The sequence below is a fragment of the Aulonocara stuartgranti genome (assembly GCF_965226115.1).
Source record: "Aulonocara stuartgranti genome assembly, chromosome: 17".
NCBI classification, from domain to species: Eukaryota; Metazoa; Chordata; class Actinopteri; order Cichliformes; family Cichlidae; genus Aulonocara; species Aulonocara stuartgranti.
Genome location: NC_138953.1, coordinates 11997633 through 12025374, shown reverse-complemented (window position 1 = coordinate 12025374; position 27742 = coordinate 11997633). Strand labels below are relative to the sequence as shown.

General features: G+C 39.4%; 1 long non-coding RNA gene across 3 annotated transcripts; it reads left to right on the top strand.

Moving 5' to 3' along the window:
* Positions 1-1030: 1030 nt before the first annotated feature.
* Positions 1031-19535, top strand: LOC309692870. 3 transcript variants are annotated; one of them, XR_014272502.1, is made up of 6 exons: positions 1031-3305; positions 13662-13743; positions 13842-13993; positions 14099-14466; positions 15739-15896; positions 16005-19535. It is a non-coding gene; the product is annotated as an uncharacterized lncRNA (long non-coding RNA). The 3 variants fall into 3 exon arrangements; XR_014272503.1 differs by having other exon boundaries at positions 13842-14222; XR_014272504.1 differs by having other exon boundaries at positions 13842-14466.
* The last annotated feature ends 8207 nt before the right edge of the window (positions 19536-27742 follow it).

Here is a 27742-nt window from a genome sequence, read left to right as displayed (position 1 = left end):
CACAATTCGCATGCATTCAGAGATGAAAAAAAGAAGGAATCTAAAAGGGTAGAAAATATCTTGAGTGGAAAGCTTATAGCATGACATAAAAACACTTCTTACTCACCCACTGTGCTCCTCCAGAGACTTTTAAATCCCACATTCAAACAGAGAAGCATAGCCACAAGCTTGGGGGAGGTGAATGGGGGGGTTAGCTTTATAAACTCAGGGTGCAGGAGCAATGCAAGCACGTATTACTCTTCACAGTTGCTGCATTTATCCTCTAATTCCTGATTATACTGCAGTGAGCTGCTAGGTGTGCTCAATTTACAACAGAATAGAAGACAGATTTCATCCTCCAGGGTTCAGCAGCTGAATGCATTTCTTCTTCTTCTTCTTCTTCTTTTCTGTTTTTTAATTAGAGCTTAAAAGTTTAACGGTAAGTGCTTCAGCATTTGGGGCAGTCGTGGTTATTATCATGGGTAGAGTATTTTAATAACAGATCATTTAGCATTTTCACATGCAGGATCCTATTAAAAGGATATAAATACTTGTGTGTTTAGAGGAATACCTTTCGACCAAAGCAGCTGTTTAAATCGTAATACAATTATTCAGAGGCTTTGCATAGTTTCAAATGGCTAAACTTAATTAATAGTGAATGTGTGTTATAAGTTAACCCTTTAAGACCTACCATAGAACCAAGTCCGCCAGAGCTTATATTATATTTTTACATGTTGTAGTGCCACTTTTGGGAGCATTTCAAGTTGCTATACATCAATACAACCATTATAGCCCAGATTTTAATAATATGTATGCATTAAGTTCATAGTAATTACTATGAACTATGAATAAATTGCAAAAAAGTGCAATAAACTACAAAAGAATTGAAAATCATTTTTGTTTTTTTAACATATATTTCTAGTTAGAGAAATTTAACCCTTTAAGACCTACCATAGAACCAAGTCCGCCAGAGCTTATATCATATTTTTACATGCTGTGGAGCCATTTTTGGGAGCATTTGAAGTTGCTATACATCAATACAACCATTATAGCCCAGATTTTAATAATATGTATTCATTAAGTGCATAGTAATTACATAAATTGCAAAAAAGTGCAATAAACTACAAAAAAATTGAAAATCGTTTTTGCTTTTTTAACATATATTTGTAGTTAGAGAAATTTAAGAGGCTTATCCCTCAAAACTGTAAATACAAAAAAGTTGCACAAAATAGTTTCCCACCACAGGAAATTTATTTTGAGTGTCTTCATAGTTTTATTTTTGAAATACACCAATTTCTATACACTGCAGGAAAAACGAAAATAAATATTATACTGCAAATTTGCAAAAAAGCAGCATATGCATCAAAATAAACTATTTCCAGCAGTGCAATATGAGTCCTAAGCATCCCAGAAACGACACAGAAAGTCATAAAGTCAAAGATAACTTTTAAAATGAGGAGTATAGGCCCTGAGGCCCTGATAGTAAAAAAGACTACATTTCCGCGAAAATTCAAATTTCAAATTCAAATTCAAATTTTATTTGTCACGTACACAGTCATACACAGTACGATATGTAGTGAAATGCTTGGACAACTGCTCGTGACCTAAAGAAAACAAAAAAGGAAAAGGCTATGAATAAGATAGGAAATAAATATGAAAAATTAAAAAGGGTAAATTTAACTAGGAAGGAATAAAATATAAATTAAGGTTAAAAATGAAATAACTGTACAACACAAATTAGAATGAAGGGTAAATTTAACTGGGAGAATAAGATAAAATATATAAATTAAAGTTGAAAATAAAATAACTGTACAACAAAATACACAATATAGAACTATATAAGAATGTATGAAGAAATCTAAATATAAATAAATATATACACAATAACAGCAGCTGTACAAGTATTGACCGGAAATGAAGAATATAGTGACCAGTGTTGTGCAAAAACAAAGTCCAGAAAGTCCAGTGTGTGTGTAAGAACCATATGTGTGGGTCAGTACTGTGTGGTGGTGTGATTGAGAGACCGTATCGCCTGCGGGAAGAAGCTCCTCCTCAGTCTCTCTGTGTTGGTCTTCAGGGAGCGGAATCGCTTTCCTGACCTCAACAGAGAGAACAGTCTGTTGTTGGGATGGCTGAGGTCCTTCACGATCTTCCTGGCCTTGGTCCAGCACCGCCTGCTGTAGATTGAGTGCAGGTCAGGGAGCTCGGAGCGGATGGTGCGCTCAGCTGACCGCACAACCCTCTGTAGAGCTCGTCTGTCCTGCATGGTGCTGTTCCCGAACCAGGTTAAGATGTTTCCCGCCAGGATGCTCTCTATGGTGCACGAGTAAAAGTTCCTGAGCACCTTGGAGGGCAGTTGGAAGTCTCTCAAGCGTCTGAGGTGGTAGAGACGCTGTCGGGCCTTTTTCACCACGGTGTTGATGTGACAGTCACTTCCGGTTTCGGGCAGGAAATGGCGGAAATGCGAAAGTTCGCGCTGACGTCTATTCCAACGTAGGAAGTGTTATGACCAGCTGATTGGATCGGTAAAGCGTGTTTCTGGAATATTATGTTTTTGTTCCTGCAAGCGCTTTTTATGCAGTTTTTGCAAAGCTTTATGTGGAAGGAAACCGTGACCTAGGACAAGCTGATGGCATAAGATGTAAGTACAACTCCTCCGGTTTCATATGCAAAAAAAATTTTTGCGCTAGCTTACGTGGTTGCAGTGCTACCGGGATTTAAAAATAGTTACGCAAAACAGAGCGTGCCCGCTCCGATCGGCTGTAAAGGGTTAAGAGGCTTATCCCTCAAAACTGTAAATACAAAAAAGTTGCACAAAATAGTTTCCCACCACAGGAAATTTATTTTGAGTGTCTTCATAGTTTTGAAACAACATTTTTGAAATACACCAATTTTTATATACTGCAGGAAAAACAAAAAACAAAAATATTATAATGCAAATTTGCAAAAAAGCAGCATATGCATCAAAATAAACTATTTCCAGCAGTGCAATATGAGTCCTAAGCATCCCAGAAACGACACAGAAAGTCATAAAGTCAAACATAACTTTTAAAAACACCAGTATAGGCTCATGAGGCCCTGATGGTAAAAAACTACATTTCCGCGAAAATGACGTCACTTCCGGTTTCGGGCAGCTCATAGCGGACATGCGAAAGTTTGCGCTGACGTCTATTCCAACACAGGAAGTGTTATGAACAGCTGATCGGATCGGCGAAGTCTGTTTCTGGAATATTATGTTTTTGTTGCTGCAAGCGCTGTTTATGCAGTTTTTGCAAAGCTATATGTGGAAGGAAACCGTGACCTAGGACAAGCTGATAGCACAAGATGTAAGTACAACTCCTCCGGTTTCATATGCAAAATATTTTTTTGCGCTAGTTTACGGGGTTGCAGATCTACCGGGATTTAAAAATAGTTACGCAAAACAGAGCGTGCCCGCTCCGATCGGTTTTAAAGGGTTAATGTTGATTTTTATTTTATATAAAATACAATTGCAGTTCTTTAGTGTGTACGTTTACGTTATGTTTTAGTCTGGTATTTTTTTTTCACCTTGTAAGTTTTGTACCGTCTTAAAATTTTGGTGGTGGGCAGCTCCACAGTTAAGCTAAGGTATTTACAAGGTTAATGCACAGTCAATGGTATATTCAATAAGTCTGATTTGAGATCGATTTCTGATCTGCTGCGTTTGAAGTCTGACTTTTAAACATAACAGAAATGGGATTTTTGAAAAGAAATCACAACATTGCCAGCAATTATTCACTGCTGTGGTTATGAGAGCATAAAGCTCCCTTTAAAGTTTCCTTTTAAAACTGTTTTACCTCTAGTTCTCCTTCAACTATCAGACAAAAAGTTGTTCATAGAACCATTCATGATACTAAAGTTCTGCATTTTACCTTCAAAAAGTCTTATTTTTCTTCTGAGGAGTTTTATCACTTACAGCGCAAAGCAGCTTGCTCTTAAGCCCTCATTAGAAGAGCGTCTGGGATTTGGTCTGATAAACGGTGAAGAAGAACAATGGATAGAGGGACGGATGGGTGGGATGGTGCAGACAATAAGTTATGTTTTATTGGCAAGGACTAATTCTTCATTCCTCTATTAGAGGACGCGAGGGTAGATCAATAGGCTTCACCGGACTGCCCTGTTCTGGCATGTACTGACGTTATAGCAAAAGAGCAGGCAGAACAAATAGATCTTTTATCAGCGACAAGGCTCAGTGTGTTTACAACGCATCCCTTATCTTTCAAACTCCCATCTGTCCTGGTGCCTGAATCCAATTATGTTCCTAATATTAACCCCTTTAGAGAATTAACCCCACGCAGCACTACTTTTTGAACAAATGAAAGTAGGCGAGGATTCTGCTGCCAGTGTTAAATGAGGAAATAAATAATGGATGCCGGCTTTGCCTCCCTCTCCCTCTGTGCACCACTGATCCTCCCCACCTGGAGGGCTTCTAAATAAGATCCTACACTGGCTGAGCACAACACAGCAGTTCATTGATCCCCACCCTGTGGTAAGGCCTCTCCCCTCAGGTGGGCATATGAAGGTTGAAGAGACAGGGCATTACAAAAAATCTAAAAAAAAAAAAATAAATCTACACAGGAGCCAGACACAGAAATACAAAAGTAGTGCTGAATGACTCACCTGCCCTCCAGGAAGAGCGGCAAAGATCAAAAGAGTCAGCAACTTGGATGTACATGTACTGGTGTGTTGGGATGGTGGTGTAGTCCAAAGGAAATCAAATGTGGTATGCTCTCAAGAGCAGTCAAATTGCTGTTGGATCTATGCAATTAATATGGTCTGTTTGTTTAATGGGGTCCGGAGCAGATGGAGCAGCTTGTGGAAGAAGACTGTGGTGTTAAAACTGTAAACACACAGTCTGCAGAACACATGTACAGTCGACAGTGTGCAAGCAGTCACAAGACATCGCTGACCGGTTCCAATTGAGAGTGTATTTGGCAATGCTAAATCAAACTGTGGAAATATGTTTTGATATGTTTAGCTGTGCATGATGCAGTGAAATTGCAGGTTGAGAACAAGTGAAGCATATAAAATCAGACAGCAGCTCAAGGGAAAAGTACTCCATCTCCAATTCATCATTTCAGCTGCAAGGACTCCGGGCTACATTAGCTCTCTCCGAACGACGGAACAAAACCAGCAAGGGCAAAGGGTCGAAGGTCATCAACAAAAATAAATAAATATAGAACTCCTGAGGTTTATTATTTTCTTTTGTTAAACAGCACCCTATTCTGTTTACACTAGAAGGTACTGCTGGTCAATATTTCACACTTCATTTTTTCTTTATGTAGCACAGCAAATCTCAAAAGTGAGTGTGCTGGAAATACATTCAAAACTTTCCAAAGTAGATTCCACCAACTCTCTCCAGTGGCTTAATGGCATGAAAAATTTAACTACACTGTCCGATCACAGCCAGCCCACACAGTCAGTAAATACTGCAGTGTACCGTCAACGATTTTGAAAGAACATTGAGAACAAAGTATTAGTTGTTTAGAAATATTTCAAGGACTGTCTGACTCTATATAAAAACATTGTGTGCATTGTACATATTGCATGCACATGTTCCATGTTATCTATGCAGCACATTATATTTTCACCCTGGTAGCACAGGCAGATTCTACAAGAAAATCCCACCAACCCCTTTTTATGTTACAGTGCTGCATGGGCAGGCAATTTTAGCTCATCTCTTACCTGACATTTCTTACAAGCTCTCAAATTGAGTCACTACTTTGCCTTCTTGCAAAAAGAATATGACAATATACTGAATACAATTACTTGGCAAATGCACAAGCTGACAGTGAAAATAAAAACAATGCAGCGGTGAATTTGCAAACTACACTGAATTTGCAAACAAACATTCCATAGTGAAAGACCACCTCCTCACATTTAGTTACCTCTTGATGCATCCATTACATGATGTTTTCCATTTATTGTGTATCCCCTGGCCATTGTGACAGAGGCTGAACTGAATGCTTTCATAATCAACGACATTCACAAGAAGAAACAATCCTAATGAACCATGTATGGTTAACAGCTTCCCACGGTTGTGGGTGACAGTACTGAATAAAGAAAAAGGTCATGACAACAACTTTACTGACAAAGAAGTGGAGGTACTAATTAACAAAGCAAAAAAATCAAGCAGTTATTATTTGGCTTGTCAGGTGGGCTGTCACAAAGTGCTTAGGCTGTTATTTTGCTTTTAGCAGTATAATTTAAAAGGATAATATTTTATATGAAATGGATTCCTGAAAAGAAATAAATCAAAGCCAACTAAAGATGCAGAAAGTGCTGTGGATGTTGGAAAGGCCTCCACCTTACCTTTTAGGTGATGATACATAAAACTGCCAGAATAACTGATGAACCACCCCACAGTAGTATTTTCTGTATTGCATCTTAGACAATATTTTTAAAATGAGGCTTCTCCTGTCAACTGTTTCTCTTGTAGTTGTTTTTTGTTTTTGCCACAGATCTATTCCATTGTCTGAGATACCTGCTGATTACAGACACTGACACTGAAGTGTCTTCAGTGACAATAAGATGGAAAAAAAATATTGTTTTCATCATATGTGTTGTTGTATAACAGAATGAAAGTGCAGAATGCTGCCTCTTACAAACAGACAAATCCAACCTTTTAGCAACCCTGTGGTGTATTACACATTGCTTTCTCTACTCCTGAAACTGTTTCTTTATCCAACACAATCATGTGCAGCACATAAAGTCCTTTCTGGAACATTGTAGTTTGTGTCCCCAGCTTTGAGTCTAAAGTCTCTTTTGTTACTTTGTTCACTTTTAGTATTTTTATAAACCAGTTTTGGATGTTATAGCTAATCATTTGGCTTCTGTCAGTTCATAGATACACTACCAGTCAGTTTTCTATATTTTCATGACTATTTATATTGTAGATTCTCACTGAAGGCATCAAAACTATGAATAAACACACATGGAATTATGTAGTAAACAAAAGTGTGAAATAACACATTTTCTTTTATTATTTTAGAACTTTTAAAATAGCCACTCTTTACTTTGATTATTGCTCTGCACACTCTCAGCACTCTCTCGATGAGCTTCGTGAGGTAATCACCTGAAATGGCACCAGCAAAGCACCCCCACACCATCACACCTCCTCCCCCATGCATCACAGTGGGAACCATGCATGTAGAGACCATCCATTCTTGGCCCAAACAAATCTCTTCTACTTGTTGCTTTTCCTTGGTAGTGGTTTCTTAGCAGCTATTTGACCATAAAGGCCTGATTCGCACAGTCTCCTCTGAACAGTTCAGGTAGAGATGTGTCTGCTACTGGAACTCTGTGAAGCATTTATCTGGGCTCTAATATAAAGTGCTGTTACTTTCTGAGGCTGGTGACTCGGATGAATTTATCCTCAGCAGCAGAGGTGACTCTTGGTGTTCCTTCATAGCACTTGATGTTTTTTTGCAACTGTACTTGAGGACACATTCAAAGTTTTTGCAATCTTTCAAACTGACTGGCCTTCAGCTCTTAAAGTAATGATGGACTATCTTTTCTTTTTACTTAACTGATTGGTTTTTGACATAATATGAATTCTAACAGTTGTCAAATAGGGCTGTCAGTTGTGTACCAACCAGACTGCCGCACAACACAACTGATGGTCCCGACCCCGTTAAGAAGACAAGAAATTTCACAAATGAACCCTGACAAGGCACACCTGTGAAAACGATTTCAGGTGACTACATCAGCTCATTGAGTGAAGGCCAAGAATTTGAAGTACTGTCGACAAAGCAAAGTGTGGCTACACTGAGGAATATAAATATAAAACTTATTTAGAGTTATTTATCTCTTTTTCTTTGCTACATAATTCCATATGTGTTCATTCATAGTTTTGATGCCTTTAGTGAGAATCTACAATGTAAATATTCATGAAAATAAAGAAAAAACATAAAATGATAAGGTGTGTCCAAACTTTTGACTGGTAATTTATATCAAAGATCAACTTTTAGCTTTGACACACAGGTCCCAGACCCAAATTTTGAATTTAAGTTTCATTATGCAGCTTTCTTAAAGTTTATTTTGTTTTACCTGGTGTTTACTTTCTTTTGCACATGTTGTTTAGTTTGGTCAAGCAAGAAAATTGGCCACTTGGTTTGATTTGGCCAGAGGTGAAGGGAGCAGTCAGAGTGAAGCAGGAGTCTTATCAGGCTTGGTTAGCCAGTGGAACTGTGGAGCGGAGCGCGGCTCTGGTACTGACAGATGCAAAAACTTGATTGTGGATGGAGTTCAGTGAGATCATGGAACAAGGCTCAGCCTCAAAGCAATTCTGACAAATCATCAGATAACTCTGGGAAGCTGCCCTCTACTCACACTCAGTGTTATACAGTGGTAGTTGGATGCTGCTGACCGCAACTAAGGATAGAGTCAGGCAGTGGATCTCCTCATCTCCTCAATCCCACTGTCATGCCTACAGCGATGGAAGCGGCAGGATTGAGAATCAGCACCTCCAAGTCTAAGACATCGTTCTCACATCGAAAAAGTGGAGTGCCCACTCCTGGTCTGGGATGAGTCGAAGCCCCAAGCAGAGGAACGTAAGTATCACAGGGTTTTGTTCACGAGTGAGTGCCAGATGGGTTCAGTGTGGATAGAGGAGTACATCATAGATGTAGTTCCTTCTTGTTTGCAGTGGTGATAAAATATTGATAGGCAGGAGTCTTTCGTGGAGTATGATGTTTTGTTGCATTGAAGAGACAAGGAATTCAAGGCAGTATAAGCACGACAGAATGAAAGGGAGGCAAGTATAACGGATACAAGGAGAAGAGGTAATGACATTGGATACGTTTGAAAACCTGATGTGAACCATCTAAAGCAATGGACAGTCCACAAGATTGATGAAGAAGAGAGTGCAGGCAGGATGGAGTAGTTGGACATGAGTGTCAGGGATGATATGCGACAGAAGGAAGAATTAAAGAGAAGGTTTACAAGAGGACGCTGAGACCTGCTATGGTTGTTTGGAGACTGTGGCACTGACAAAAAAAACAGGAGGTGGTGTTGGTAGAGTTGAAGGTGGTAAGAATTCTGTTTGGAGTAAACAAGAGGGATTGGTGTCAAAATAAGTACATTAGAGGGACAGCTCAGGTTGAATGGTCTGGAGACAAAGACTGAGATGGTTTGGACATGCGGAGAGTAGACAGTGGATATGCTGGACCAAGGATCTTGCGGGAGGAGCTGTTGGGCAGGTAGAAAAAAGACCACAGAGAAGATTTATGGGTGCAGTGAAGGCTGGTGTGACAAAGGTGGATGCTAGGAATAGGGCGAGGTGGAGGCAGATCCACTGTGGTGATCCTTTAAGGGAGCAGCTGAAAGAAGAAGAAAACCTGCAAGCCAATACAGCTGCAGAACTCAACATAATAGTCAGTTTTAGCTATATCGATATCAATCACTATGAAATTATACACAGAGGTAAAAGCACAATAGACTGCAAACCCTCTTAACAATATGACCAATATGTGCAAACTTAATTTAAAGGGGTTTAATTTTAGTAATGCAAAACTTTTATAATGAGTTGTTTTTCTCATCACTTAACACCCTAGCGTGATCAATGGCATCTTAATGGCTCTAATGAAAAGCCATTTTCAAAATTGACACTACTCAGTGCTGCAAACGAGGAATTATTTTATCCACTTTTAACTCCTCTTTGTTTGCTGGCCCTGAGAGGTTGAATACAGAAACCAAAATATCTTAGACAGCACAGAGATGTGCTCTAAAGAAGTAGAGGGCTCTTCATTATTATACGGTAATGTGTGTTTTAATTACATGAATCATATAATAATGTACATGCATGTTTAATATTACCTATTTACCGTTAGCTTGTCACTTCCACAGCTATTCCTCACATTATTGCCTTCCCAAAAACAATTCAGTAGTTGGATGCTGCTGACTGCTTTTTTTCCCCTGTTTTGACTGTATTTTATTAAAATTTTGTTGTTTTTTTCTATTTGATTTTTTTTTAAGTTGGAGTGCATTTCACCAGTCACTGTCGCAGTATGCAGAAACAGGCTGTATATATTGTGAATCACCAAATGCAGACTAAGAAATGTGGAACCAAACTTGAATTAACTAAAAGCGAGGCATTTAATATGGTTGATGGAGAAATACAAAGCAATGCAAAAGGCAAACAAAGACAAGAATAAACATAACCTAAACCGGGAAAATTAAAGATAAACATGAAAAACCCTAAACATGAAACTTGGTGCAGATACAAAGATACCTGGAAGATGGAGACATGGCACAAAGGACAACAGTTGACCTGACACTGAACAAAGGAGGACAGAGGACTTAAATACACAAAAGGGTAATGGGGGAAGTGGAAACACCTGGGGAAACAGCTGATTAAAGTGAAGACAATGGCCCTTTCTCAATTCTCAAGTACGTGAGTACGTACTCGCCGAGAATGCACGGGAGTACGGACTTGCCAAGAACGCGAGCACGGACTCGCGATTTGTACAATTGGAACACCAGCGTACCTGATGATGTCACAGGTCCGGAGTTTTTACTGCCGTCCCCTCTTAATTTAACTGTGAGTAATATGTTATGAAGCTTAACTTTAATCACAGCCAAACCGGTTTACTCAGGAACAAATAAAACACTGAAATAAACCAAACATTAACATTTAGAAGTGATCTAAGTGACTTATATATCATGTTTAACCTCAGTAGTGAAATCTCTTAATAAAAATAGTGTGCATGTACATACGTGTACATACCTTAATAAAAACAAGCAGGTGAGCTATTAGAACACTTTTATTTTTATTTTAGTGGACACTCAATACAATAGACAGCTACTGGGGTTTGGGGTTTGTTTAATCTGAGTAGCGAAAAGAAAATCGGTTGAAAACGATGTGCCGGGAGTCCGCTGTTCACGCCGGCTGTAATAATCCTCGACCTCACTGTCTGCTATGGAGCTGGCGGGTCACAGACGTCTCCTAACCCTAACGTCGGAGCGCGTTTGGAAATATATGATATCTTGATAAATCGAGCAGATATTTGAAGTTTACACAGCTACATTCTCGCTTGAAAATAACTTAAAAGTTTATTTTGTGACCCCTTCTTAATGTGACATTGTTGTCCCTGGCACTCCTTCTCTCTCTCTCCCTCCTGCTCTGCAGTGTTGCCAACTTAGCGACTTTGTCGCTATATTTAGCGAGTTTTCAGACCCCTTAGCGACTTTTTAAAAAAGTCGCTAAAAAAAGACGTGAAAGCGCGTATTGCTTTTACTCTCAACAAGCAGCGGGTGCTGTAACGCTGTCAGTTCTTCTTTTACTCTTATGCTGTTTTGTGGATCACAAGGTTTAAAACTACTTATAAACACACACAAAGTAACTCCACCAGAGTGCCTATTTCGGGTCACTTTTGCCGGTCCAAGCCCGGCTAAAGGAGCAGGGTTGGAATTGTGACATTAAAAAAAACAATAATTGCTAAAAGAAATTTAATTTGTAGTTCTAAATAAACTCTAAATGCATTTAGGACGTTTTTTTACTGACTTTGTCTCTTCCACGATGTTATTTCTCTCTCCAACAACATAGGTTACAATTAGATTAGCATGATCAATTATGCAAAATTAGGCGATGACGTCATTTAGCGACTTCTAGCGACTTTTAGGACAGCCAATAGCGATTTTCCTTACTGAGGAGTTGGCAACACTGCTGCTCTGTTCCTGTGCTACTGAGAGTGTAACTACCGCCCCTCCCCCCTCTTCCCAGTGCAAAGCACAAGACTCGCATGCAGAGTGAAGCGGGAAAAAAGTGCGAGAGAGGGTGAGAGAAAGAAAGAAAAACCCCACGGCTCGCCATAAGGAGTCTGCTCGCGTCGTTCACTTCAAAAATCCGGCTCTAAGAGCCGTTTCGTTCGCACCGACACATCACTATTGGACATTGCACGGCGCCCACACAAACGCAAAGCAGGAAATGAAGCATTGCTGAATATGTTTCCAAACCAACTTCATTCTAAGCCAAAGACTAGAAAATATGGTGAAGCATGTCTTCCCTTTGGTTTCACCTGCACAAGTGCCAAGGTAGGTCTCCCTTGCAGGATTGGTTTTCCCTTCGTCGGGAGCAGCGCTGGGCTGTTCAAATCACGGACAAACAGTATCCCACATTCTTGATTTTTAGTTCACAAACACTTGTTGTAATGACTAACTACTCCTGACATTTTGGAGATGTTAGCTCTTTATACAGTAAAGTTACAGTGGGATACAAATAATATCAGGCTGATCCTGCCAGGATTTGTTCCCCCTGTCTAAATCACAGACTAACAGTATCCCACAGCTGTTTATGTTTTTCAACCCATTTTGCACAGAGAGGCATTTTTTTTTTAAAATGTATTGATAGCAATGTTGAATATTATTACACAGGAAAAAAACAACTACATGTAAAATAATTACACCGTGACGCCTCTGCCTTTCTAAATAGAGGGACATTAACACGCTTACATGTATGTAAGCGTGTAAAACCTGAAGATAGAGACAAAATACTGTTAATCTGACTATCTGCTATTCTGCAATTCCTCTCATGTAAGCAATAACATGGCGCACAGCTGATGTGAAAAAAGGCACAGACCTTTGACATTGCATGACAAACTCTGTATTCCTCGTCCACACGTAAACGCAAAAAAGGAGTTTTAAAAAATCTCATTTTTCGGTGATTCCAAACGCCATTTACGTGTGGACGACACAGCTGCGTTTTCAAAAATACCCGTGTAGGTGCGGGCGTAGCGTAAAAGAGTTAGTAGTTTATTTTCTTACTACCTGCAGATTACTTGTATTTGCTTAATTGTTTACTAAATGTTTTAGGTGTGAAATAAACCGCAATGGAGCAAAATATGGGTGTGTGTGGTTGGAGGATGCGTTAGTGCGTGCGTGTGTGCGCGCGCGAGGGGCTGGGGCGCGAACATTTTTCTGTAAAACAAAGGGGGGCCCAGCGAAAAAAGTTTGGGGACCACTGGCGTAGCGCATGCTCATATCCTCAGCAGTGAGAAACTATGGTACATCTCTATGGGCCCTTTTATTCTCACATAAATAGAGTCTGGAATTTTTACATTTCAAGGAGAATATCTGTCCTTTAAAAGAAGATGAAATTACAGGTTTTTGATAGACCTTTAAACAACCAGCTGTGGTAGCAGAGAGTCAATGACAGGTAGTTGTTGATGTTCTGGAGCACACTCAGGCCTACAGCCACAGCTGGAGAGAGGCATACAGTATATTCATCAAAACACACCCACACACATTCACTTACTCACACACACCATTACCTCTATACCCTCCCAGCAACGATTGGGTTGCATAGGCTCGAACTCTAAGTTAATGTGCTTTCATTTATCACTCTGAATTAGATTTCATGTTGCTACTTAATAATTTAAATCCCCTGGAAAGCACTCTAGGCTTTCACTTTTGTTTCAAGGAATACTAGGAAAAGATGACCAAAGGGTAACCAGGATCGTCAAAGCTCACACAAGCGCCTTTTTGACTCCTGCCTGTCAATGTTTACCAGTCTATAAGCAAAATGAACACAGACAATGCCTGAAGTTGCCTTTTTCTCATTATATAAAACCAGTGCTTTCACTGGCTTTTTGCAGTCACTTTTCTAAAAAACCCGGCCTGTATCTGAAGCCGTAGGTAAGGTTGGGGTCTGATTTCTTTACTTTTAGATCCATGTAAAGAGAGGAGACCATTTAAAGGGGGCACGGATGCTTATCCGCGTCAGCAACAACATCAACAAGTTTCCTGCACGTGAGTCAACTTGTCAGTCCGATTCACATGATAGCTGATAAAACCTAAACGCTGGTGAAAAGCCAAAAACTCATCGTTGTGTGTTTGCGTGTGTGTAGATGTTGTTACCATTCTGACAGCAGCAGTAATCTAATGTCACCGCGCCGGATTGAAGAACTCGGCCTTCAGCTTCGCTGCCATGTTGATGAGACCAGAGTACCGAAATGACATCGACCCAAAGTACAGGAAGAAGATTGAGGCGATGGTTCAAGTGAGTCCGTGTGATCCTTACCCTCTTCATTCATCCTCTGCTTTATCATCTCCTCTTGCCCATTCTGCCCCTGACTCCTCATTTTAATTCCCATCTGCACCTTAGTCGCCCGGATAAGTCGGAGCTGGAGGAGGAAACTACTCCGTGTCCCTTCTGTGGCTTCCAGCTGCCGCAGAATGAACTGCTGTGTATCTCCTGCAAGAACAACCTGCCCTACTGCATTGCCACGGTACACAGGACGGCTCACCTCCTGAGAGTGAAGCCATCTACACTGTCAGCTAGGGCTGGGCTATATCATACTGTTCACGGTAATACCGGCGTAATGTTGGGCAACGATAGGAAAATGAAATATCGCGATAGAATATGGGCAAAACGCACATGCGCAGTGCCTTTGTTTACATACGCACATGGCGGCGACGCAGAATGAGAAGAGCGAAAGTGGATCGTTGAATGAAACGGATGAACCAGAATTGGTTTGTAAAAATACTGCAACTTCATTGGTGTGGAACTAGTTTGGCTTTCATCTGTCAGATACACAACAAAGCACTAATTTTAGTAGCACATGCTAGCAGGCCGACGTTATTATCGTGTTTTTTGGAAAATACGGCACACAATCAATCCTTTGATTTTTCTGAAAATCGACAGTGCCCCTTATAATCCCGTGTGCCTTATGTATGAATTCTGGTTGTGTTTACTGACCTCGAAACGATTTTATGTCGTACACGGTGCTTGAAAATCTGTCAAATGTTTTAGTACTTTGCTAAGCTACGAACCCGCACCGCTTGATGGATTGTCGGAGCATTACGGCTACCGTAGGCAGGCGCCTCGCGGAGTGATATGTACTGTGCTTCAACATAATATTACCGTATTGTGTGTGTATAACCTCTTTTTAAGTTTTGTGGATATTATACATGGTTATGCTGAGGATATGTTGGCCAATTTCCACTGGAAATGCCTTTTGGTTCAACTGTCAGCAAGGAATTTGCATTTGCACTGTTAATTTTTTATATAACTTTAATGCACATAAAAAAACTGCTTGTTTAAGTGAAAATACATTGATGAGGGTTTTTTGGACGAATAAAGTTGTGGAGTTGTAAAGTATTTTGTCTAGTGTCAATTATATCGTCAGTTATATCGTTATCGCAAATTTTCAAATGTATATTGTGATAAATGTTTTTGGTTATATCGCCCTGCTCTACTGTCAGCATTTCATTGATGTTTAACAGTCTGACTCATATGGGACAGACTCAGTGCATTTGCCAACACAAGCGGCGTTTTATTTCCAGTTTTGATGCGTTCATAAAAATCTAAAGTGCCTTTTTAAATTGTTTATGTTATGATCTAACAAATTGAAATTTAAGACGATCCATAACAAATGGTGGGCAATATAAAGTTTTTACAGATTTCCTTGATCTTTGCCTGATTCTCACCCAAATTAAATGAGCTCGAGCTGTTGTTGGCATCTACATTGCGTTTGCAGAACAGGACATAAAACCATTGAATGGTCACTTTGAATTTCTATCACATAAACTAGAATAACAGAGTTTTCAATGCCCTTTTTATAACAACTTTTTTATCTTTGCACACAAACAGGAAAAACCCATTTTACCACTTCGCCATGTCTTTGTGCTAAATAATGTTAAAAGTCCCCTGGCTGTATTCTTTCTCACTACAGAGAGGTAGAATCAACAAGTGTAATTAATAGAAATTTTAAATGTTCACGTGTAAACTGAACTTTGTTCCAGGTTGCTGGAGAGGGAGACATCGTGTCCCATGTGCTCTGAGAGTCTCAGTGCCAGTCAGGTGAAAAAGATCTCCGACTGTTCAAAATATCTGCAAACCAACGAACCCGATGAAACCCAATGACAACAGACGAAAGTACACCAGATATCAACCAGAGGATGTGTGTGTGTGTTTGTGTGTATACATAAATATATAAAATATAGTGTATTTAAATATGTCCAAATTTCCAATTTTTTTATACTTTCTTTTTTTAACCCTGACGGCATAGGGGCAGCGAGGGTTGGCATCCCGGGTTGCATCTTAGTTGCACTCGCAGTAGCACAGGAACAGAGCAGGAGGGATAGAGACAGAAAGAGAGCCAGGGACAACAACATCACATCAGAAAGGTATAGTAATCATCCACAACTATTTTCAGTTGCAGATGATAAAGGATTCAGAAAGTTTATTCATGCAGGCCCATATGACAGAGAATATGTCATATATCTTCTTTTTGCTTTCATATTTTAATTTATATTTAATTATATGTTTTGTGTTGTAGTTTGCAGTGTTTTGTGTTGTTTCACTTTACATTTGTTTAAAAGGGAAAAGCAGAAAATTTAAATATTTAAAAGTTGAAATGTGAACAGTTGGTTTTTGTATTATATGATTTATTTATTACATTTTATGTGGAGTGAATAAATAAAAGTATATTTACGGTACCCTAGAGACAAATCACGTACAAACTCCGAAACATGTAAAAACTCAAAACACGTACAAAAGACAACAGAAGTGCTCCAGAATGCTAGGTGCAGCCTTGAGCAGTGTTGCCAACTCCTCAGTAAGGAAAATCGCTATTGGCTGTCCTAAAAGTCGCTAGAAGTCGCTAAATGACGCCATCGCCTAATTTGCATAATTTGTCATGCTAATCTAATTGTAACCTATGTTGTTGGAGAGAGAAATAACATCGTGGAAGAGACATAAAGTCAGTAAAAAAAACGTCCTAAATGCATTTAGAGTTTATTTAGAACTACATATTAAATTTCTTTTACCAATTATTGTTTTTTCTTAATGTCACAATTCCAACCCTGCTCCTTTACCCGGGCTTGGACCGGCAAAAGTGACCCGAAATAGGCACTCTGGTGGAGTTACTTTGTGTGTGTGTGTTTATAAGTAGTTTTAAACCTTGTGATCCACAAAACAGCATAAGAGTAAAAGAAGAACTGACTGCGTTACAGCACCCGCTGCTTGTTGAGAGTAAAAGCGATACGCGCTTTCACATCTTTTTTTAGCTAAGGGGTCTGAAAACTCGCTAAATATAGCGACAAAGTCGCTAAGTTGGCAACACTGCCAGGAAGTACCAACATCTGGATTTGGTGTGTGGTAGTAAAAGTAAGTAAGTAAGTAAAATTTATTTATATAGCACATTTCACAGATAAAAATCACAAAGTGCTTTACAGTAAGATCAGACATACAAGTTAAAATTAATTAAATTAGTTAAAAGCCCGTTTGTATAAAAATGTCTTCAGCTGCTTTTTAAAGGAGTCAGTAGAGTCTAGACAGCGTAAAGACAACGGCAGAGAGTTCCACAGCCTAGGTGCCAGTGCCTGAAAAGCCCGATCCCCACGTGTTTTAAATCTAGTACGTGGGACCACCAGTAGCCTCTGACCTGAAGACCTAAGTGCTCGGGATGAAGCATGAGGTTTCAACAGGTCAGAGATATACTGGGGAGCTTCACCATGCAGAGCTCTAAAAGTTACAACTAAAATTTTAAAATGAACCCTAAAATTTACAGGCAACCAATGAAGAGAAGCCAAAACTGGAGTAATGTGGGACCTCTTGTTTGTACCAGTTAAAAGTCTTGCCGCTGCATTCTGAACAGACTGAAGGCGATCCAGAGCTGATTTGTTAAGACACGTAAAAAGACCGTTACAATAATCCAAACGAGAAGAGATAAAAGCATGAATAATCATCTCAAGTTCTGCCTTTGACACCAGTAGCCTGAGTTTAGAAATGTTTCTTAGATGATAAAAACAGTTCCGGACAAGTTGTTTAGAGTGTTTCTCAAGAGACATCGAACTGTCAAATATAACACCTAAGTTTCTGAGACTCGACTGAAATGAAGGGTCTAAAAAACTGATATGCTGCCTAATTTCTGAGAGCATGTGATCAGGTGCAATAATCAAAGTTTCTGTTTTATCTGCATTTAACTGAAGGTAAACGAACATTTTTTTTAAATTATTTGAATATATATGCTTGTGTATAAATACACAAACAATACGCATATGCTTTCAAGTTCAGTTAACTCTAGAAATGTGTTTTGGAGTTATTGTTAATAATAAATTACCGTAATTGTCGGGCTATAAGCCGCTACTTTTTGCACAAGCTTTGAACCCTGCGGCTTTTAGTCAGGTGCGGCTTTTCTATGGATTGTCCATAATTTTTGTGATATCGTAAGACGATTTGTTTTGTTTGTTCCACTGTTGTACGGCACTACGTTGCCTGGCGGAAGGGCATGTGATCAGACACACAGTATCGGGGTTCGAGAGTGGTATGTTGGTCACATGTCCATCCGCCAGGCAACATAGTGCTGTACAAGTAGCGCGAAAAACAAACTTCAAATTAACGCTACGTGTTCAGCGGGAGGCGTGGATGACGAGCGGCAATAAACTTGCGAAAAGCAAGTTAGGCTCAAGTCCACCGGTGGAATCTGACAGCGTGGAAAAGTGTGAAAACATCCACGATCACCAACGGATTTCGAAGGGCTGGACTGCTGCATGATGGACAGGAGGACACCGCCACGGCCCTTCTGAGGGTGTTCGACTCTGACACTGACAACGAGGATTTGTTTGGTTTTGAAATTGACAACGAAGGAAAGAAGCTGAGAGTGGATGACGAAGCCATCCTGAGCCTGTTTGTATCCGACACTGGAGAAGAGGACTTTGGTGGTTTCAGTGCGCAGGAAGAAGAGAAAGATGGTGGTGAATGACTTTTCTTCTTGTTAAAGCCGTGTCGCTGCACGTGAGCCTAAAAGGTAGCCCGAATCTATTTTTCTGGTGTGCTGTAGGTTATTGTTATGTACTACATTTGTTACTCATTTATGAAGCACAGTACATGTTTCCTACTTGTAATTACCGGTACTTGTACATATACCTAAAAAGTTATGCAAATATGTACCCATAACTTGTTTTTCAAAATATTAATAAAAGGGATGTGTCTCCAAACAGTCATCTCTTTCCTGACAATTCCCTTGCATATTCCTTTTGCATATTCTCTTACATATGATAAGTCAACATTGAAACACATGCGGCTTTTAGTCAGGTGCGGCTAATGTATGTACAAAACAGGATTTTCCCCTGATTTTAGCTTGTGCGGCTAATATTCAGGTGTGCTTTGTAGTCCGGGAAATTCGGTAATTAAAGCAACAAAACAACCTGAAGAGCCGTTTGGGAGCCGAAAGAGCTTGCTCTTTTTAGTGAGCCGAGCCAAAAGAGCCGGTTCTCTAAAAGGAGCCAGAAATCCCATCACTATCACAAACCACGTCTCAGCTTTTGTGGACGTAAAATACGTTCACACATGACTCCGATTACGCTCAGCCATTGTTGTGAGTGCGCACGCCAAGGGGCTGCGAGACAGACAGCCGTATTTCGCACATGACTATGAAAGGCGGAAGAGGAAGTAGTTCCTTTGAATGTAGACAATCCGAATGTTATAGTTTCTTTCCACTGTGTTCCTGTTAATGATAAACTACAAATTTACTCTAAATTACTAGAATATCGATATTTTAATGTGAGAATCGATTCTAGAACATAAATGACTGGTATCGGAGGAATCGATATTTCAGGATCAATCCGCACATCACTAAAAGGCACGTTTACTACAACAAGATATTGATCAGGATCCTAAAATCATCAAGAACTGAACCATAGCAGTTTTCTCCTACATGTGTAAATTTCTCTGACACAAAGATTAAGTCAGTTTAGCTTATTAAGGGGACGATATCCCTGAGAGCAAGGTTCTCTTTCAAGGAGCACTCACCACATTTTTTCACATACACAAAACTTGGAAGCTATCAATTACAAATAGTCTTATCTATTTTCCATTGACCATATGGGGGTTAAAACCCATGCTTAAGGCCACAGAACTGATGGACTAATGCTAGTTCCACTTACATGCTCTAAAGAACGTACGTACCTGGGCCCGCCTACTACGCTTGCAAAGGTAAAATGATTGGCTAGAATCCAAAGTGTATTACATCTCAGTAAAAAAAAGCACCGAAATGAAGCACTGACATGTGCGCTTCTTTTCGGTCTGGTTAACACCGTTTATGTCAGAACCGGTACCCATCCCTAGTGTTTATTCAGTTTTACTCATTGCTATGTCCATATTGAAAGGGTGGATATATACTTTACCTAATTATCAAAGCCATTTATTCAATGAAAAGGTTAATTGAAGGAAAACAGATTTAAGGTCTAATGCGGGTTTGGCATTTTAGCAATTCCTGGCATACCTGTGAAGATTAAATTTTTTTCAGGCATATTTTCATAGTTGTTACGATGCCAACATTCCTATAATGATGTTTCTCTGCGAAAATTCACTCACTTTCTCGAAAGAGCAACATATTTTCTAAATAAAGTTGGTAAAAGGTTGCTAGATAGATATCATGAGTTACTCTTTATTATTAAGCACAGGAACCATTCTGTCATGCTAAGATGAGTGCTTTGAAATAATAAATTACAAAATGCAAATAAGAAGAAGATTAGTCTGTGTTTATGGATGGCATTTAACTTTAATTGGTTCATTATTTCTGGAAATTGCATTTTTAAACTCTCCTGATTGCCACAGCTGTGCTTGGTGGCGTGTCTGGGGAATGAAGGCTACAGGTCGAGTGTCCTTCTCTGGAAAACAGGATCCTGTGAGAATGAACTTGGATGATCTACCTCTTAATGTGTTAACCAATTTGTCTTTGGAGAGGGTGCAGAATAATACCAGGGGTTCAATTTAAATTCTTGTTCATCTGTGGTTATGGATAAAATTCACAAAGTTTGAAAAAACAGTAACTTTCAGTCAGTGTAATTTTGCTTGTGTGCTCCTCTTTTTCTCAGGTCAAGTTGCCCTTATGTTGAATATCCTGAAACATAACCACAGGTCTTGTAAAGAATAAACCCTGCCTAAAATAAATCCCTTGTACAAAGCTTTTCTGTTTTTGTTTACCCACCATTTTCCTCTCCTGTTGTTGTGACTTGTCTGAAGAGAAGCCTCTAACCTTGTAGTCAGAGATTTATGCTGTGCTTCCAGAGGGGGAATTGAGCTCTTGTGGACATTGTAAATGTTTTGTATAAAACTTTGTGTTCATCCCTGTATTTTTCAAAATTTATTCCAAATTTCTAAGTCCATTACTGTAAAATAGAGACTTTTAAAATTGGATTATTCTTTTTGATACACCCTGTACATGTATATATTATCATACACATGTTGAGTTATGGGGTGTTACTGAAACTAAAAGTGAAAGTACTTATACTGCAGAAAATGCCACTGTATTACCATTAATATTTAAATTTGAAGTTGAAACTCATTTTAATATAAAAATAATAATAATAATATAAAAAAATATGTTTGTATTGTGACTGTACTATGAGGACTAAAAACTATACTCAAGGTGTAGGCCTGCTCATTAAACAGGCATACACCTTGATTTAAAAAGTACAATACATTAAAATTTATTAACTTAACATTAAAAAGAAAAAAATCCAAGAAGAATTAGAAGTCTTAATCACAGTCTGGCATGGTTAACTCTGAAAATCTACAGACTGACTACAAATATTAATTCTAAATCAAGGAGGTGTGATTTCTTATTTGTGCAAATCTAAAAATGTCTTGAGGAGGCAGCACCTGTCACACACAAAATGATAAATCATAGTCTAATTAGCTTGTATCGCTCTGTTTTCATGCGTATCTGTGCATGCGTGTAATACCTCACTGATCACAGCTGATTGCAGAGTGTTGAAAGGGGTCCTTTCCTAGCAAACTTGTGTCTTGAATGTCCTGTCAGAGAGCTCTGGCAAAGCAGCTGCCTCTCAGCTCGCCAAGCTCCGGCCTCTGTTAATGAGACATGCCCATGGCCATCAAAATGACAGATTTTTAGATTTCAAAGCTTCAAATCAAGCTACTTTCAAAGACAATGACCAACAAGATGGCAGTATTTAACAGGATGCTAAAACAGGCATTATGAGAACAGAATGCATTTTTAAGACATTACGACGGTGATCACTTTCCTTTTAGTATTTTTTAATTTAAGCGTATTTTCAGATTTCACTGAGCAAGCACTGCTTGTCTTGCTTGTACTTCTTGATGGTCAATTTAAAAAGATCACCAAAATACTGCTTTCAAGTATTTGGACCATTTACACATAGAGCATCTTCTTTCGGCTGCTTCCTTTTTTCAAATCTTGTGGTTTGTTTTAAAGGCTCAGTTTTAGTATTAAAGGATGAAGTATTTAGTTTTTTGTTTTATTTGAGAGAAAAGGCAGAATGGCAAATAATCAGCATCGTGTTAAACAAGCCGCATCAGGACACTAACTGAATGCATCACAGTCTTCATGGATCATTTTTCCAATTCAGTGACTCCAATTGCTTAAGGAGAAAGCCTGGCAGAAATCTACTGTTTACTAACACCTGTGCTGGCATCCAACTATCAACTGAATAAAGGCTTACCAGGGTCAGGCTGAACCCCGCTGCAGCAACAACAAAACGTTTTTGTTCTTGTCTAGTGGGAATCTATTGTTACTGTACAACTGGCCATCGGAGGACTTTTTCATACTTCTGCACTAACTATATTTTTCAGCCTTTGCTGAATAAGAGAATTTACATCCTCCCATCTAATTGTCTTGTGCTTTTCCATATCAGCTGGCATAGGGTAAGAGGCAAGACACCCTGGACAGGTCACCAGTCGGTCACTGGGCTAAGACAGAGAGGCAATTCAGAATCATCAATTAACCTAATCCCACTAAACCCATGTCTTTGGACTGTTGCAGGAAGCCAGTGCACCCAGAGAGAATGCATGCAGACATGGGGAGAACATGCAAACTCCACATAGAAAGGCCTCGGCTAGGTGGTGGATTCAACCCCTAGGACATGCTTGCTTTGACACTGCTAACCACTGTGCTTGCCCTTATTTTTAATTAATTAATTATTTTTTTTGGATATCCTTGTTTTTAGTTTAACGGTACAACAGAGTCCAAAGTCATAAGGGTCTGACCAAGGTTAACTCAAACAGCAAAGGCTATGAGTTGGATTTGAACAGAGATGGCACTCTTCAAGTTCAATAACCTTAAGTAAACACTACAAGCTTAGTGGTATTTTGGAGGATGAAAAAAAATGCATATCACACATTGTTTTAGATGTGCATATCAAACAGCCCTCCTGGGATAATTTGCTGTCATCAGCAACAAGGGCAAAATGAACTCTGGAATGCTGCTGTGAAACAGCATCTGTCCCTCGACGTGCAGTATAGAGTCACTGCTGCCTGTGAAATGTCAGCATGCCCTCATAGATGACTGGTTTTCATCAGGATAAGGCTTGATCCAGAGATAAAGTGCCTCTCCTTATCAGCCATGACAGTTCTTGCTTGTTCTATCAAACACAAAGTGTAGGCACATGCCGCGGTGTTCACAGGACTCCCCGCTGGCATCAATAGCAGCAGGATTTTCGAACGGGATTTTACTGGTCTCAGGCTTGTGAGCAACGATCTCTGATGCAAAGCCGTCTTATCTGACAACCGTGCAGTGTATACGGTGGTGTATCCGTATATTTTTTTTTTAACCAAGTATATGTTTTTGTGCACATATATTTGTGAATACAGGGTGTGTTCATCACTGTGGATGACTGCACAGGCACTAGTTATCTCAAATCAAGAGCATGAGGGCATTAGAGTACCCTTCACTACACCAGCCCTCCCATGTTACTTTTCCCTTCCATTCATCCATCCTTCCACCCATCCATCTAACCACCACAAGCACTCCATCACTCTCCTCCTCCCTTTATCCTTCATCCACAGCATAGAGCTCAGACTCCTGGGAAGATTATGTCTGCCTGTCAGGCTCTCTGGTATGATAGGTTAGAGCAGAGATTTTATTTTTTCATCCCTCCTGCACACATGAAAGCTGTCATGATTGGCGCTCATTTCGAATTGTGATTGTTGTGCTGCGTGCACATTTTTGTGGGGGACTCTCTTCTTAGATTTTCATACAGAGGGAAAGCTCTGCTGACAGCCAAGAACGACAAAGGTGCGGCAAAGCAGTCAACTTCTCTTTATCGGTAAACGCAGGCATTCTCTTGTCTCTGAAGCATCTCCTCCTGGGAGTCGTTTTGTATTGCTGAGTCATAATGCAAAACTGAGATCTGTTGCTCTAGGAATGGCAGGAAAACAGAACGTCTGTTTTAAATGAATTGATTTCGTTTATATTGACTGAATTTGTGCAGGAGGATTCACGTAATGAGAGGCCGAGGCAAGATTTGAACCAAGGCCAAAGGTGGGAACGAGTAATTGCACAAGTTTAAATTCCTGCTATTACTGCATACATTTTAAGAGACTGCTCTTTCTTCATTACTGTGGTGCTGCAGACTTCAAAGCTATCCTATTACGTTTTTTCTTCTTTTTTTCTAATAGCCAACTTCCATTTTAATTTTTAGCCGAATGGAGTGACTTCATTAATGCTGTCTAATGAACAAAGGCAATGCAATTCCAAGTCTGCAAAGTCCCAATTAAGATAATATCTGGATTGTGCTGTTTACTACTCATTTATAATAGATTTTACATTCTTGAAACATCTGCTTGGAAACGTTGAAACAACAGTCTCTTTGATCGTGTTGTACTATAGCACAGTATGTTGTTTTCTCAGGAAGTATCCAATTAATGACTTGACACTAAAGAAATCCTAGTTTCCTGTGTGAGGTTTCCATGCCTTTTCCTACATGTGTTTCCTCTTATTGTATCTTGGTTTCTTTCTACAGTCCAAAGATGTGTGTTAGGTTAACTGGTGATTCTATCTAGGTGTGTAATGACTGCATGTCTCTCTGTGGCTACGTCCACACTAGCCCGGATAGATATGAAAATTGTGTTTTTGTCTGAAAACACTCCACGTCCACACTAGCGTATTCAGTCATTTTCACAGAGTTGTGCATCCACATTGAAACGGCTGAAAACGCTTATGTTCCAGTACTGTGCATGCGCGAAACGCAAGAAGATTCAGCCTGCCTCATTTCTTTCTGCCATTTATTTACTTTCCGGCTCTTTGAAATGCCACGGCAAAATGTTGAGGAAAAGCATCGAATTTTTTAAATGGACTAACAATGAGGTTGTTGCTGCGAGTAACACAAAAGTACAAAGTTGCAAAAGCGAGTGAGAATTAAAGAATTTGAAGAAAAGCTATCTGGAGCATGTACAGACTGATAGTAATCTTTAATAGGGCTGTGAAAATTGAGAGCAAACAAAACAACTGCTGCATAATGCCCTCCGCTATCTTTGTTTAATTGGTCACACTTAACACACTAGCTCATAGGTCATAAATTCTGTTCAGGAAGGCTGCATATTTCACTCTGACACAGTCAGTGGGCTGTTACTGCTGCGTCTCATCTTCATGGCAGTTGATTTACTTTAACCAAACCATGACCCCTTTCCAATCTGAACCCTAACCACAACCACAAAGATTTTAATGTCATAATTTAGGCAACTAAATATCAAAAGATTATAGCAGACTAAATCTAAAGTTGATTCAATGAACTAACATATAAAATGTAAAAGACAGTGTCTCTACCCCCGGGACTCTCATCTTGAACTCATCTCGACTTTCTACACAACTTATCTAGATGTCTAAAATAATTTCATCTAGTTTTTATTTGTTGACAAAAGTGCAATTACGTTTCATCACTGTTTTTTTTTCTAGTGCATCAGTTTTTATTTAGTCACCATCTTGTTTTCTGCAGAAATAAAGGTCACTGACTAAAACTGTGATGAAATGAGCATTGATGTCTAGTAACACAAATCAACTGATTCAATTTTTCCATTATTTCACAAGCTATTGTGACCCTCAGTTGGCTGTTATAAGTTAATGAAACCACCTTTTGAGTTTTAAGGGTTAAATGTATAAAACTTGAATCGTCCCTTACATTTACTGTACCTGTCTTTCTTTTGAGCACTCACTGTTCTGACACCTGCCTTCACTGACTGGCTGCATAACTTCCTAGTTCTGTAGCAAGCAATCACGGAGGTTACTTTGCTCCAAAAAATGGTGCCACTCACTTTTTATTCATCCTCTCCTCCTGAAGCTGGTCGTGTACACAGCTGTCACGACTGTCATTTTTCTGTCTCTCTCACTTTAAGCGAGCTTCTCTCTCGTGAATTCTTGTCCAGCCAACACAGCTCTGGGTACACTAACTGATGTGACACGGATGACAAGTCACTGCACATTAAAAAAAATCTTTTATTTGGATTAAGTCATGAGAGATCTCACAGCACAAATGTGAAACATATTTTGTTTTCCACTGTTCTTGTGCCAAAGTACTTGAGAGAAAAGAGCAGCTTGCAGCACCTATCATGTGTGTGCACACGCTTGTGAAGCACCAGACACTAATGCCCGAAGAGCGAAAGTCTGGGGAAATGCAACAGCGCTGCTGGACAACTGTGAAGAACATGATGAGATGTACTTGCTATTTTATTTAAAAGTGGGGGGGAAAATTAGATGTTATGCTGGACCATTGCTGGTTTATATACTAGGTTCTTACATTGTGTTCTTTTTTGTAGAGGCAATCTTTTGTGTCTTTTTTTTTAAGACAGCATACCTTTTCACATGCACCCTTACCATAGCACATTGACACAGACAGACTTTACCGATGAAAATCACAGTAATATGTGCCATTAGGTGTCCTTTCCTACAAGCCCCCCGATGCCTCTCTGAATTCCTGAATGCCTGCAGTCTCAGCATGAGTCTCTATTAGTCACCTTTATCTTCTTGGGGAACAGGGAGGGAAAAAAGCATTGAAAAGAATATGTCTAGCTCTCTCAGAACTATCCTATCCTGTCTCATAAAAAGATATCTCACCATGCAACTAAATTGCAAAGACAATTACATTTCAAGGTAAATTTATTTTCTCACTGGCAAAAAGGGTTTGGTAACCTGGCCCATAAAAGAATCAATGAACAAACAGCAACCAAAAACAAATCTAATTTAAATGATTCTGATCCAACTTTCAAATTTGTATCTTTGTGCACTTGTTTCCACCTGCTACATTTAGATTGCACCCTGGAAGTTCTGTTTTGACAACCTGAATGTGTGTACACGAATGCGGTCTTTCCTCACCTCCAGCCTTATTTCTTTCTGGTGAATTTTGCGCTCTGTTTCCTCAAAATGGAATTCAAGTGAAAGGTACACGATTTGGGCGCATTGAAGAAGATCCAGCACACATCACAGACTCATACGTGCAAGTGATCAGAACTAGACAGAAAGGGACGTGATGAAAGCTTTGCAGCACTTCGACACGTAAACTTAAAGGGTAGATCAGCCAAATTTAAATCAGGTATGGATTCTGATTTTTATAGTCAGTGTCACTGGATTTTATGATTGTACCTCTTACTCGGCTGTGAAGGAGTATTTGTCATTTTCTTGATTTATAAGATTTTTGCATATTTTTCACACTTAAATTTCAGATCATCAGACAAATGTAATATTAAACAAAGATAACCAGAGTAAATACAAAGTGCAGTCCTATCAAATGTATGATGTAATTTTTTTAAGAGAAAAAAAGATTTTTAAACCTACCAGATCCTGTCTGGAAAATTAATTGACCCTTACACCCAATAACTTGTTGTGTCACCCTTGGCAGCAACAACTGCAATCAAGCATTTGCGATAAGTAGCAATGAGTCTCTCACAACGCTGTGGAGGAATTTTGGCCTCCACTTCTTTTCAGAATTGTTTTAATTCAGCTACTTTGGAGCAGTTTCAAGTATGAACAGCCTGTTTAAAGTCATGCCA